The sequence below is a fragment of the Lepisma saccharinum genome, chromosome 24, assembly GCF_977018435.1.
Source record: "Lepisma saccharinum chromosome 24, izLepSacc3.1, whole genome shotgun sequence".
In the NCBI taxonomy this organism is placed as follows: domain Eukaryota; kingdom Metazoa; phylum Arthropoda; class Insecta; order Zygentoma; family Lepismatidae; genus Lepisma; species Lepisma saccharinum.
This window is the reverse complement of record NC_139252.1, coordinates 61,493,613-61,509,201: the sequence shown is the minus strand read 5'-3', so window position 1 is coordinate 61,509,201 and position 15,589 is coordinate 61,493,613. Positions and strand designations below refer to the sequence as shown.

The 15,589-nt window shown below is 39.2% G+C and overlaps 1 protein-coding gene across 1 annotated transcript in view; it reads left to right on the top strand.

Annotated features, from left to right (window-relative positions):
* Positions 1 to 15,589, top strand: part of LOC145978004 (uncharacterized) — a 78,983-nt gene that overhangs the window by 51,074 nt on the left and 12,320 nt on the right. The gene's annotated exons all lie outside the window — the stretch shown is intronic.

Below are 15,589 nucleotides of genomic sequence, written 5' to 3'. Positions count from 1 at the left end.
GAGCAAATAATTTATAATCATATTTACTCTCATGTCAAACCTATCCTTTCTCCACACCAGCATGGATTTGTACAAAACCGTTCAACTGTGACTAATCTCGTCGAATTAACAAATTACGTTGCGTCAACTATTGACGATAAAGGACAGGTCGATGTAATATACACGGACTTTTCAAAGGCCTTCGACACTGTACACCACGATACTTTAATTCAGAAACTAGCTTACATCTGCCTCTCCCCGCAACTTATAAAACTACTTGCTTCATATTTACAGAATAGACGACAATATGTCATGCACCAAGGACTAAGGTCCTCCTATTACGTAGCCAGCTCCGGTGTCCCCCAAGGTTCGAACCTAGGCCCCCTGCTGTACTTGATTTTCATTAACGATTTACCAGATGCACTAAAAAACTCCGAAAAATTAATCTTTGCTGACGATGTCAAAATTTTCAAACAAATTAAAAGTGATCACGACTGTACGAAATTACAAGACGAACTTAACGAAGTACTTGATTGGTGCAAGAACAACAAGGTTAATCTGAATCTCAAGAAATGCAAAGTAGTGTCATTCACACGTAACAAACATCCCATCCAATATTCATATAACATTTCCGACGTAGAAATCCTAAGAGAGAATACTGTAACTGATCTTGGAGTCACTTTTGACAAAGTTTTAAATTTCCAGACACACACTGCGCGCATCCTCAGTGAAGCGCACAGGAACCTAGGATTTGTGATGAGAATGTGTAGCCAGTTTAAGAAAAAAGAAACCTTTTTGCTACTTTACTATACGTTTGTCAGATCAAAACTTGAATATGCGTCAGTCGTTTGGGACCCGTTATTTATAAAGGAAATCGAAAAAATAGAGAAACTCCAAAATAAATTCTTAAGGTATTTAGTATATAAATTAGATGGCATTTATCCAAAATTCACTTCGGGTGACATCTTACGCAACATGCTGAGTGTCCCGTCCCTTGAAAAAAGAAGACAGATGCACCAGTTAACATTCCTTTCGAAACTTGTCAATGGAAAAACAGACTCCTCCGCACTTCTCGCAAAAATAAACTTTTACGTTCCATGCTCAAAATTAAGACCCAGAAATGACCTCTTTAAAATTTCACGCGGTAGAACCAGGATGGCTGAAATGGATCCCATGAGGAGGATGTGCGCGTTGTACAATATAGTCTCCAATAATACCCCTGACATTGATCTATTTAGACCTAAAAGCAAACTTATTATGTGAACCCTGTATATAATAGCATTGTAACCAAATATGTTGTATACTTTATGATATACCACCCTTGTATTATATATTGTTGTTATGTAATGATTATTCTGTTCCGTCTTATACGTAGTTATTTTCTACTTGTCTTTGTTGTTTTCTCTTACTAATTTTTAATTACTTGTTTTGTCAATATGTATGTAAACTGAACTCAGTTAACCTCAAAGCACTGTAACTGGGCATTTGCCTGTAGTGTTTAATAAATAAATAAATAAATGAGACCAATGAAAATGATGAATGGATACTCGAAAACATCCATGCCCAAGGCGAGATTCGAACCCAGGACCAACATTATTATTATTAGTAGTAGTAGTGGTAGTATCAAAGACGTTATTATCCTCGTAAATTACGCAAAAAGGGGGTAGAAGTTTGTGCTAAAGCATTTTTGTTCGAACAAACGATTTGAATTATTATTTTAACACGTTCAATTTCACATTAAGAACGGAAAACAAGCACATAAACTATTTTTGAAAGACAGAAAATGCTTGATAAATGCATTCCAAATATAATTATTTTTTACATTAACGTAACTTTCATGCACGATATGTGTTTCACGTGGAGTGGCGTGGACACTAAATTGTGTACGTATTCAAAGTTTCTTTAATAAATACTATAAACAGCATATATTATTTAAATACATTACACAACCAATTCACCCATCTCACAATAAACCAACATGAAAAATTACATATATTGTCATTCAAATGTGCACGCTTCCTTTCCTTAAAACAATTGTTCATATATTTAAAACGAAATCAATTAAGACAAGTCTTATTTCTCTGTCTGGTGATTTACAATGCATAACGGCGAAGAAATACAAATTGCGAGCTAAGCGAGCAAGAAAATTTTTGGATCCAATTTCTTTTATAGGCTGAAATCAATATTAATTGAATGTGGCGAAAACAATTTCACGCAACGCCATGGCATTATATGATTTACAACTTTTGTGCCTCCCCGATGGTGTAGTGGTAACTTCGTCGCCTTGTGATCAAGGGGTCCCGGGTTCGATACCCTGTGGAGGCACATAGTGGTTCGGAACCAACTTTAAGCTATAGGCCCAGTCTCAATTAGCCTTTTTGTGCATAAAGTAGACTTAAAAATTGCACAAATTAATCGATCACTTTTAGAACTTTTATCATTTAGATCGTTCGGTGTCCAGAGCAGTCTGTCGCCGTCCCCTGGCTAGGATCGATTCTGAACTTGATAAGACTAAGAAAAGCAGGTATTGCGAGCGATGCGAGCAAGAAAATTTTACGAAAAGTATTTTTATTTGTATAATATTTGAAGTTCTGGGCGGTAATTGCTCCCCTGCAAGCACACTTGGCCGTCAATGTTTGCCCCGCCTTGCCCTCCTAGAACTCATTTCCGAGCAAGGTTGGGGGGCAATGCCCCCCTGCCCCCTACCCCTATGGTTGCGCCACTGTCAGGTTGCAAACTTATAAAAATTCAGGTTGCCAACTCCTAAGAATTCAGGTTGCCAACTTCTAAGTATTCAGGTTGCCAACTCCTAAGAATTCAGGTTGCCAACTTATAAAAATTCAGGTTGCCAACTCCTAAGAATTCAGGTAGCCAACTCCTAAGAATACAGGTTGCCAACTCCTAAAATTCACGTTGCCAACTCCTAAGAATTCAGGTTGCCAACTCATAAGAATTCAGGTTGCCAACTCCTAAGAATTTAGGTTGCCAACTCCTAAGAATTCAGGTTGCCAACTCCTAAGAATTCAGGTTGCCAACTTCAGAATCGACATTATCTTCTTTTTTCAAATCAGAATCCACACAGTTTCTAAGAGATTTCCCTTCAGTATTTTACTTTCTAGGCTTCAGGCTTCGCAGATAGGCTAGCTACCATGGAATATACGCTCCTGATGTAAAGGTACAGTTTCTACCAAAATTACCTTGCATTCTACATTGTTTTAAGGACCGGATTTTTACGTATGCTGGCATAGGCGTCGCCAGAAATTTTGATAGGGGGGTCGGCCCATGGATAAAAATCAAATAGTAGAAATAATAACAATAATTATTATGCTTACGTTACTATTATAAAATAGTAGTCACTATAAACTAATAAAATAAATTATTATTATCATTGGAGAGACTTTTGTACTCGGTGCCAAATGAGAGATTATCCAGCACAACTATTTTTTTTTTTTACATTTCACACACTTAGTGTATTGAAATGATAGTTACTATATTTATTTATTAAATGGCCTCACCGATGGCGTAGTGGTAATGTCGTCGCCTTGTAATCAAGGGGTCCCGGGTTCGATACCCGGTGGAGGCACATAGTGGTTCGAATCCCACTTTAAACTGTAGGTCCAGTCTCGATTAGCCTTACTGTGCATAAAGTGGACTTAAAACAATCAATCTCTATTAACTTTACACACCTTTTTTTTTTAAAAAAAAGTCTTCCAAAGTTATTAGAACATTTTAGCCATAGTGTTTTTGTGCCCTTTTACATAAAAGTCTATTTTTTGTAATTTTGAAAACTGTGAAACTATTTGTTCACATTATTTATTCACTATTAATTAAATGGCAGAAGATGGAAAATACCTGGTCCCTGTATTTCCCTTTTTTTATTTAAAGCATTTTCTACTTGTTTGTTCTGTTCGAATAAAATAACTAACTGAACTTTATTTCCGTTATTAACAATGAAAGTAATAAACTTCGTTTTGTAACTTGAAATGAACGATGTTATTTTCCAGAGGGGGTCGATGGACCTGTTCGACCACCCCCTCCCGACGCCCATGTATCTGGTAGAGTCCAATTACTTTCGGAACATCTCCAGCAGACTGAGCGAGTCTGTCTAGCGAGCCTAGTGGGTGTGCAGAGCTTGAGCAAGGGGCTTAGCAATAGGTTCCGGGTTGAGATGACGTCAGCGGCTCGCTTGGTTGATTCGCTGCTTCGAGAGTTGCGACTCGTTCCGAAGTTTCAAATGCATAACAGCCAAAGATGTTACGGAAATTATCTTCCTCTACAGTGCTTCTTTGGCGTTTTGTTTCAATCCTTGAAGTTCTCATTGGGTAGAACACAGATAATAAACACGGTGATGAACAATTTGCCCGGAAATACCTATGTAACCAACTTTACTATTAAAATCCAGCAAAGTGGTGTACATATAGTGCAGCCAACTTAATATAAATGTGGTGGCAAGGGGTCAAGATTTACGTCGTCGCCTTGTAATTAAGGGGTCCCGGGTACGATACCCGGTGGAGGCACATAGTGTTTCGGATACCACTGCAAACTGTAGCTCCAGACCCGATTAGCTTATTTGTGCATAAAGTGGACTTAAAAACAAAACTCAAGCTTACTTTATCTCTATTATTTTCCTATAGTTTACGGTTATTACAAGCATAAGAAAACATATTTTACGTTGTGACGTTTCAGGAGAACACACGCTCCTTTCATCAGACATTTATTTTCATTTTGACTAAAGATACAGTTATAACAATGGTTAGCAATTATTTTTAAACAAAAATAATCAGTTATATAATGCATGTTGTCCATGTTACATTGTTGTAATATATCAACTTAACTGTGAAAAGAAGCAGTCTGTTTTATTTTTATTTCAGGTAAAAAAAAATTGATCAGATTATTTTTTATTTAAAATTATGAATCCCAAATATCATCAGGTAATTCAAATTCATCATTGTTTTCACAAAGTCTCTTGTTGTTTTCTTTTACATTAAATTTTAAAGATGGTGGCTTCTATTAACCGTAAACTACAGGAAAATAATTCTACAATGCAAGCAATGCGTACATACAAGAAAAACTATTACTTTATGTCTGTTACATTTTTTTTAAAAAAATCCCCAAAATAAATTCTTAAAATACACTGCTGCTGTAGTTTACTCAGAACCGAGAGCGTATATTTGAAACTTGAAGCAGAAAACCGTCTGAAACTGACTCCCCCCTTGCACACACTTTCTTGAACAAAAGAAAATAAATCCAGTCCTTGACAGACCTGTAGACAAGAATTCCTTATAACTGTCTGAATCAGATTTGCTTTCACCAAATGATAAAGAGTGTTTGCCAGGTACTGAGAAGTTACGTGTATCCATCCCCCTCCCCCATTCTATGATACTTTATGAATCTTGCCTTGCAGTAGTACCATCCTTAATATTTATTTTCTCCAGAAGTTGAAGAACTTTTAAATCTCACATTACACTGATAAAATTAATTTTGTTCCAAAATTGACACACATTAAGTCCCGCTATATGCGTATTAACACGGGCACACCACTGATACCCTGTGTAGTGTAAATTCCTTGGTAAGTTCTTGGTTATGTTCTCCTATATAAGAGAATGAATATGATTGATTGATTTGCTTCATTTTACTTTGCTTTTTGTACCACTTTTGGCTAATTTGCGAAGATGGGTATGAATTGATGAATGGACACTCTACTCACAAACATCCATGCCCAGGCCAGGATTCGAACCCGGGACCCCTGGTGTCGCAGCGCGATATGCTAACCACTCCGCCACGGGGAACGGCTATATAAGATAATAGTTTGAATCTTGACTGTGATAAAGCTCACATACTAAGACCAAATCGTCCTGCGGTAAAAAAAAGTTTAAAATGTCCATTTGGCTTTATTTATTTGTTTTATTGTGTAATTTACCATGCGTTACGATGCGGTTGAGTACTATTATTACTAGAGCCCGGAAGTTCAGGCATTTATTTTCGTTAAAATAGGCAGGCAAAAAGGCATTTATAATGTGGAGAATAGGCACTAAAAATGAAAAGAAAGGCACATTTGGAAGTCGCTTACTTTTATCAATAATTTCTGGCAAAATGTTAAAAATCTACATTTGGAAGAGCATTTCAATTTTCTCCGTCTTGATTGCACATAACTACAAGGTGTTTTTTTAAGTTCTCAACATTCATTGATAGTCGTCTGTCAGAGAGAATGTTTTTCATAATAGAAAATGATGATCTTTCTACTTCGACAGAAGTTATTGGAGCATACATAAAACAAGCTAATGTAGCTGGACTCATTTCGGTAACAGCATTTTCACCTTTTAGAATATCACAAATTGTTTTCGATTGTTTCAAGTCCTCATTTGCACTCACTACCCGTTTGCACTTTTCCGCAACAGCTCACCCCTTTTCTCCTGGCACTTCCATCATCTGCTGCATAGATTCCTCGTAGATTTTCACAGATGCTATAATTGTAATTGTCTCTTGCAATGCACCATAATGTGCAAAAGTAAACTTGAATAGCACAGGAGTTTTTTCACTTCACGAATTGAAGCAGCTTCATTTTCTGGAAGAGCATCTATCACCTCACTGATTTTTTCAAGGTTGTTAGCATAATATATAGCTGCTGATATCCAGGTTCCCCATCTCGTCAAGACTGGTTGCGGAGGTAAACTAAGCTCAGATGCAACTTCCTTAAATTTTCGGGTTCGAGAAGGAGATTTCAGAAATATCTTCTTTGTGTTCGAAGTCAACCTCTCTACTTCAGCAGTCAATCATGCACAAGGAAATGTTAACCGAAAGGCAATATCCTGACTCAGCATGAAATACTTTTTCTCACACTTTTCTCCTTCAGCAATGTTGAAACATGCGTGAGTTCAATATTACTTAAATAAGGCGAAAATTATTCACATAATAAACGGAAGAAAAATAAATGCAACAACAATAATTTATATACACATTTTTTTTAAAAAAATGGTCAAATTTCATTGAAAAGGGCAAAAAAGGCATTATAATTAAAAATAGGCAAAATGAAAAGGCTTCTAAAACATTCGAAACAACATAAAGAACGTATATCCGGAAAATTTTTATCAATATATGCAGTAGATAAAAAGAGGCATTTTGCCAAACTTCCGGGCTCTAATTATTACAATATATATAGAATGGTTAATATGATAGAATAACTAATAATAAAAACGTTGTATTATCAATCACTTACTGAGAGTATTTTTACGTTTCGTAATGCAGCTACAGTATATTCTTGGGTACTTTCATAATGACAATCAAAACACCAAACGGGAAAGTAACTGTTTTCAGGCAATGTGCGTGATTTTTCCGAATACGATATCGTCGAAACGAGAAAGAACATGTTTAGACCTATTTCTACGTGAACTGACAATATTCATTTAAAAGGGCGCCGAAACTTTCAAAGGTAAAGGCGGTCAGAGCGTGGTTCTGATCACATCATCTCTAAAATGGCCGAGATCGAGAATGTGAGAGGTCCAACCCCTACATCTTCCAAATGTGCCTTCATGGCACGGTGCTACATGCACGGGAAACTTTATCTTCACCTATTTCGATTCTGACTTCCCCATACTCCCTCTGAAAATTTTCTGCGGATTCCCTTGGAGTCTGGTAACTTCGATTAATTAATTGATTTACTCCGCTTTTCTGCTGCTTGCGCAATATCGAGGATGAATTGTTATAAAATGAGAGGACAATCACAATCGGATGTATGTACATGACATAACACGATCTTAAGGGACGCCAGGGCCTCGATAGCCTGCAAAATACAGTCCAGGGTGGACTACGTGGAGGAGAGGTTGACATTTAGGTGTTGGTTGTACTGACAATGTCTGGAGACAAATTCATATAGAGAGTTGGCATCACTTGCGAGGAGCAACAAAAAACAAAGCAGATGTCTCCCAGGTATGTCCAAGGTGTGGCTCCAGAGCACTTTGAATCGTTTGACCCACTGACTGTCAGAACTGTGTTAGCCCTTGGGGCCAGTTCCTGGCTACTTGGCACACATTGCAGACTCGAAAGGATTTCACGTCCACATGTCACGCCGGGACTTTCTAAGAACGTACGAGGCTCCATATATTATGCCTTGGAGGTCAAGCGAGGAAACAGTGAGTTGACGCTAGGTGGGTCGCTTCAAAGAAAATGAAACGCTACTTTCAAGATGAACGACGTCGACTTTGAACAAAAAAATTGTACTCCATTTACCGTGACGAAGCGACTCAAAAGTGAGAACCCTACCACAGCTTAAGCCTGAATCACACGGAACTGGATTTCCAGTAGGAATGCCATAGTTGGTGCTGGAGTGGCTACCTATTTGCTAGTTTTCGCCTCACACGATACTTATCAGCGTACTTGTTAATAGACTTACGTATGTTCCCATAAGACATTGCGCAGAGCAGACAATCTGTAAAGCTGGACGAGCAATTTGAAGAATGTTGTAGGAGAATTACTGCTTTGTGTTTTTATTAAAAATTATAAAAGAAAAGGATGGACTAGAGATTAGCTCGAAAAAAATATGGAAATCAATGCGTACCGAAGAATCTTTTTAATTAACTCGGGTATACGAGATTCGCAGGATTCGTTCACATCAAACATTTAATTTAATACACTTGTAATAATAAGGATTTTCATTTTCGGCTAATCATATTTGTCACGTACACATCTCATCGCCTTGCATAAATATCTAAATATTAATGAACTGAACACGAATGCACTGCACGTCATCTTTTTGTTTTATCGAGAAACTATCAAAATCAGCAAAAACTCTAAAACCACAGACAAAAAACTACCCTTTCCAAACTCACAGATTATCTTCGCATGTCCAAACTTTGCCTGATTGGCTGTTCCACAGAATCCAGTCGAGGAAAACCAGTAGCAATTAGAGCATCCAAACCAGTCAAGCAGCCAGCCAGGCAGCCAACACATCCGGGCATATAGCCAGTTCAGCGCCAACTAACTCGATATCCAGTTCCGTCTGATTCGACCTTTAAACAGCCCTTTACCTTAATAATACTGGCCGTGTCAGAAAGATATAAGACCGCACTTGAAACAAACATACTTGGAGAACGGTGTCGCAGTTCAGTATTGTGAAACCTTAGACATAAACAGGAATTTCGATTGCAGCGCCTATTACGACCAGTAGATAAAACTAAAGAACACATCGTTTTTTCCGCGTTATAAACACTTATTTTTCACCATAGACATCACATAGTATTTTAAAAGTTATTATACTTACATTTCCACCTGAATGACTTTCGACTTCCGTGATTACAAACAAGTGAACAACAAGCCAGTGGCGTGCCCAGGATTTTCGAAAGGATGGGGTTAGGTATATATTTTTTAGTAGTCAGCCCTCATTTTGCCATATTTTCCTGCGTTTGATGTTCCTTTTTTAGGAATACTGGGCCAAAAGGAGGGGTTTATAACCCCCACCAACCTCACCTTGGGCACGCCACTGCAACAAGCGAACGAGTGTCCATTGTTGCTTACTGCATGCTGCGGACACGATTGCTCGTTTAATTCTCGCTTTCGAACTGCACTAGATGACGTCACTTCCGACAAGCCTGATTTTTTGGACCTTTCGGACAGCGACTGAATCTATTTGAAGATTAGAACTATTTCAAATTTTGTATTCGTACTTTTACCATACGTCACTTTTCTGCCTATTTAGGCTAATCGCAACGATGAAGTCACAAAAAACTGCATCCACGCCCTTGACAGGACTCGAACCAGAGTCCGTGTGTGGCGACATCTTGAGTCCATCACTAAACGAGTCACCCTTTGGAGACTCCTGTCTAAATATTGTCGGCAGCCCCTTTGCGGTACCTGCTACGCCCAGTGACGTGCCCAGGATTTTTTAAACACACGCGGAGGGTTACGTATGCTATTTTTAGCAGTCATCCCTCATTTTGACATCTTTTCCTGCCTTAAATGTTATTTTTGGGCTACGCATCTGCATCTGAGGGAGCTTTCAGACCGAAGCGACACGCGGCAGGTTGACACGTGTTGCTCGGTAACCAACCATGATAAATAAATACAAACTCTCGAACCGAAGCGATACAAGCTACATGTGTCGCTTGGACTGGGACATTTTGTCAATGGCATTCATCGTGTGGCCTCGAGTCTCTTGTTTCTTCGGTGTGAAACTCCCGTGTCGCGGTCTGAAAACCCCCTATTTACTGCACATGCCAGACCAAAGCAACACGATGCACGTGTACAGATTGTTGCGTCGCTTCGGTACGAAAGGTCACATTTATTTCTGAAGGTTCCTTTCCAAGTGTGGCGCGTCGCCTGTCACTTCAATCTGAAAGCTCTACGAATGTCTTGTATCATATCCAATTTGGACAAACTAATGTATTTTTACAAAAGCGGCGAACTTAAGGGGAGTGGAGCGGTTCCCCCGTTTCAGGGCTCCTGCTAATCCTATTACTACAAACTGGCATTGCTAGCAGGGGGCAATGGGGACACGTGTCCCCAATAAGCTGAGAAAATGTATTACTGCATGTATATGTAAGATATTGGCGCGTCCCCCCACCAAATAACTCAATGGTAACGACGCCGAAAGGCGTAACTTGGGAGGGCACTCGCCTACTTCCATTTTCAAGTTGATTATACACACGTAAAGGAGATTTCTGTTAACCTCCTGGGACCTGAGGAACACTTACTCTTTCCCCCCGCAGAGTTAGGCCCCCAAGTTACGCTGCCGATTACCACCACTCGTAATATTGATTACGTAGATTTGTCATCGGTCAAAAACAAACATATTACTACATTGTCTACACACACAATAGTCGATTGGGCGTAAACGGACATTACTACTCCGGAGGAAATTCTATTCCACGACGAACTCAGCCACGTCCTAGTTTGTATTTCCGCCACCCGAGGCAGCACGAGCAAAGGCTAGTCTTGAATGTCCACTTAACTGTGAATAATGTGTACTTAGCACACGGAATACCTGAATTCTTGTTTGCAAAGAGGTAGACGACACAAACCAAGGACATTCAACTGCAAATAGACGACTGGAGAATGAAAAATGCCGTGTGGCCATAGAAGGAAATGCATACGGTACCTTATCTGTGACTGGAACGGGATTATTTTTACCCAACTTATCTCCCACTACAAGGCATGTATTATTTTTTCATTTACGAGTGTCCGCAGAAATTTATTCTAGCATGGGTTTGAATTCAAGATGGAATGCATACTGACAAGATCTGTGGCATGCTACGAAGTTTGAGGTTCAAATCCTCAATAAAAAGGCATTTTTGATCGTGCATCTGTCTCATCATTATCCTCATCGTCGATTTATTGTTTATTGATTGTTTATTTTACTTCGATTTTCTGCCACTTTCGGCTAATCAGGATGATGTAATAAAGCCCGCATCACACGGAACTGGATTTCCAGTAGGTATGTCCTAGTTGGCGCTTGACTGGCTACCAATTTGCTAGTTTTCGCCTCACATGATACTTATCAGCGTACTTGTTAATAGACTTTTGTTCCCATCTAGAGGTCACGAGTGAAGTCGTAATGGCGGCCGCGTGAGATGTAAACAATGTATCACTTCACATTTTTAAAAGCCGATAACTATTCAACCGAGAGGAATAACGTTTCGTATAAAACGTTATTAGATACAAAACAATGGCGCTGCTTAAATACATACTTTACAACGTTTACTGTCCACGTATGAAAGAATACTTTAGTTGTTTCAAATGTAAACACCGTGCACTCAGCATAAATGGTGAAACTGAACGCGCCTTTCATGCTGCATACGTTATACCTTGCTGGAGTAACACTCGGAAACCACAGAGAAAAGCGCTCCTTTGCACACTCACAGATTATCTTCACATGGCGAAACTTTGCTCTGATTGGCTGCTCCACAGAATCCAGTCGAGGAAAGCAAGTAGCAATTAGAACATGTCCTATTCCTCCAAACGAGTCAAGCAGTCAGCCAGGCGGCCATGATTCAAATTCAAATTTTCTTTATTAAAGGGCGAGGTTCAGCCTGTGGCTGTTCTCCCACCTAACCCAGAAAGTTAGTTCAGCGCCAACTAGGGCATTCCTACTAGAAATCCAGTTCCGTGTGATAGGGGCTTAAAATTGATGAAGGGACACTCCCAAAGAACACCCATACTCACCTCTCAGCGGCTTTGATTTCTCACCAGCACTGGCGAGAAATAATTTTATGTTATGGCAGTGGAAAACCGTAGAGGAGAAGGTATAAATATGGGCGAAGGTTTAAATATGGGTTTTGGAGTTATCAGCCCTGCTGGGTGTTGCAGCCTGTCAGAGGCTATTGTAACTGGTTATCTGGCAAGCACAAAGGTTGCGACGCCAATTTGCAAGAGAAAGTGGTGGTTAGTTTCGGCCTTGGACGCTGTTATAGAATTGCGAACTCCGAAAACTTTTTGCAGGTATGTCTTAACTCAGTGTTTTCTGAATTCTCATCTGCTTTGTATAGGTTATGATATTAGCGGTACATAAAACAAATGTGGGCTTTTATAAGGCCATAAATTGTTTGAGAAATATGTACCACAGATAGCGAAAATAAATTGAAGAAGAAAAATAGCGGGATGGTCTAAATATGGGTTATGACATGAGGTCTAATGTTGAGATCACATTTTCAACAAATATTTGGATGTTTATCTTAATTTCGATTTTTCCCATTCCGCGTGATTTTCAAAGTAACAGATTATTCATAAATATGAATTTTATAATGTTTTAGCGATAAATGACTGTTTTTAAATTTTAATTGCTTTTTGTGATATTGCCACTAGTAGCCCATGTTTAGACCACAATTTTGAAATACATCATTTTACCACTTTTTGGAAATTGCTTCTTTTTTAAAAAAATGGAGATCTTCTATACTTTTGCATGCTATTACATTTAAGTATATATTTCATAGATATGCATTTTAAAGGCAGGTGCTTGATATATTAATTTTTTTCCTCCGAAAATGACAACATAAAAAGGGGGGACCATATTTAGACCTTTTCCTCTACGAAAGGCCATCTTCCAGATGGTTGCCAGCCCGGGCTGCAAGTCGCAAACTTCAGGTGAACCTCTCGCGGCCTGGCAGAGTTGACGTTAGGGCCCGGCGGTTGAGAAACACTGCTCTACGAAATGAAGGGGCAGAAAGAGAAATTAATCTATCAGTAAAGATTGACTGATTAAGGCTAATCGGGACTGGACTAACAGTTTAAAGTGGGATCCGAACCACTATGTGCCTTCACTGGGAATCGAACACGAGACCCCTTGATTACAAGGCGACGACACATCACTGCGCCATCGGGGAGGCCCTCCTAGCAGGTGATAGACTGCATTACCTGAAACCACGATCTCCAGTGGTTGGCGGGGGTGGTAGCGAGTAGAAAAGACGTCTAACTTATAGCAAGAAACTGAAACACCTTTTTTGGTCAAGCCCCGCATATTCTGACGTACGGAATACTATCGTTGTTATGTTGAGCGTTAAGTTTAGGTCTCATTGCATAAATACACTACAGTCCAGCAGAATTAACTTGAGAGAAATGGCCGTTCGGTGAGTGATGCAACTGCGCTCGAATTGGCTAGAGCGGGGAACTTCCCGCTGTAACGGGCCAATGGAAACTCTACAAACTCTACTCTAGAGTTTCCATTGGCCCGTTACAGCGGGAAGTTCCCCGCTCTAGCCAATTCGAGCGCAGTTGCATCACTCACAGAGCGGCCATTTCTCTCAAGTTAATTCTGCTGGACTGTAGTGCAGTTTCTCGGGGCTTGACCAATAAGGCGTTATGCTAAGAGATGAAAACCAAACTTGCCTAACAAAACAACGAAAGCTTTTATCCTGACGTCAGAAGAAGAAGAAGGATGGGGCTTGACCAAAAAGATGATTGAGTTTCGTGCGATTAGTGCATAGAAATTAACTCTTGCGCTTACGTTTCGTTGGCAGTCCAGGGCCGTGTTCGAATCCGCAGCTGGTGTCACCTATATTCTAGAGCACGGTTAAACCCAGCTGAATCCCCCTACCGTTACAGTCCGAATCTGCAGCATAGGTGGCGTTGGAGGGGGAAGATGCGACAAGTGCATGCTTCAACTCTGTAACCCTATGCTTGGCAGCCATATTGCAACTTTCACTTTGCAGAGGCAATATTTATTGAATATACGATCTAGAACTCAGTGACAGTTGGACATTTTTGTCGATGACACTGCATGTGGGAAAAAAAGTAAAAGAAGAAATGACATGCCATGTTTTCAAGTAGTAAATTGGCGGAAGACATTGGCATCTGCCTTCTGCTTTCGTATTGTGCGCCTGCGCTCCAGAGAGCGGTGGGTGACGTTCAAAACTGACACCTGGCGGGAAAAGTGGCAACTGTTCTACAAGGCAACATCTTTATTCGGACGGCACAGGAAAGCGATGGCAAAGGTGCGCTTGCTGATTCGGACACGACCATATGTACCCAAACCAGTCTAGCGACCGAGCTGGAGACAATCCAAGTCTGATTGATTGAATTGTTGCTTTAAGTTCATATTATGCACAGAAAGGCTAATCGGTACTGGGGGAAGGAGGGGTTAAAGGAGAATCCGAACCACTACACCTTCGGGGAGGCCCTCCTTCAAGTCTGTCTGGTCGGACGGAGGAAGGAGAAACTCAAGGGTAAAAGATCTCGTCGACTTCTACATTAAATATTGAGATTAAAAAAAGAAAGTCATATTCAGTGTTATATTACTGGTGGACTCACTATTCTTCAGTGCAAGTCACTGACAGTAGTCAGAATGTAAGTGCATGATAACAGATGCATTACAAATTGTTATTTTGGTATTACCCTGCTGAAAATTCTGTCTACTGTTAGCCTACCATATTAAATATAATATTGAACAGAATATTGTTACTTATAGTTCATCTAGTGTACTGTAGCTCTGTACATTATACCCAGGGCCGGCTTTTTTGTGTTAATTTTACAAAAATTTCGTGAAAAATATATAAAATATTGTGTTTATAGTTAAAAATATGGCAGTAATTTCGTGAAAATTTCGTGGTAATTTTTAATGCCATGCACTTATACATAATGTTACTAAATCAATGAATGATTTTATACAAGGTATCATAATTGCAATATTTATGGGAAAATAAGCTTAAAAACAGTAAATAATAAATTTCACCTTCTGAAAATCAGCCTTTCTCAGTCATATTTATATTTTAAAAAAACTGGAGTGTATAAAACAATCTGTCTCTCATTTATTTTCATTCATGAAACATCAACATACAACAAGTGACAACATTTTGCTTCTTCATACTTCTTCTCATATCTGACACTAAAAGATTATACTGTGAAAAAAAACATTTACTATCTGCGTTTGAAAGAGGTAACCATAATGACTTCAGAACAGCATACGCTGAACCTCGCCCGCTCAATAAAGATATATTATTATTATTATTATTATTATACATTTATCAACAAATTCTTTAAACGCATCACCTGTTGCTTTTAATGCTTCCAGTATGTCAATTACATTGAGCTCAGATTTATCATTGAATACACACTTAGCTAATTTGCATAACTCTACATAACCTAAAAGCAAATCACATTGTTAACCAATATTTGAAAACTCTGGTAA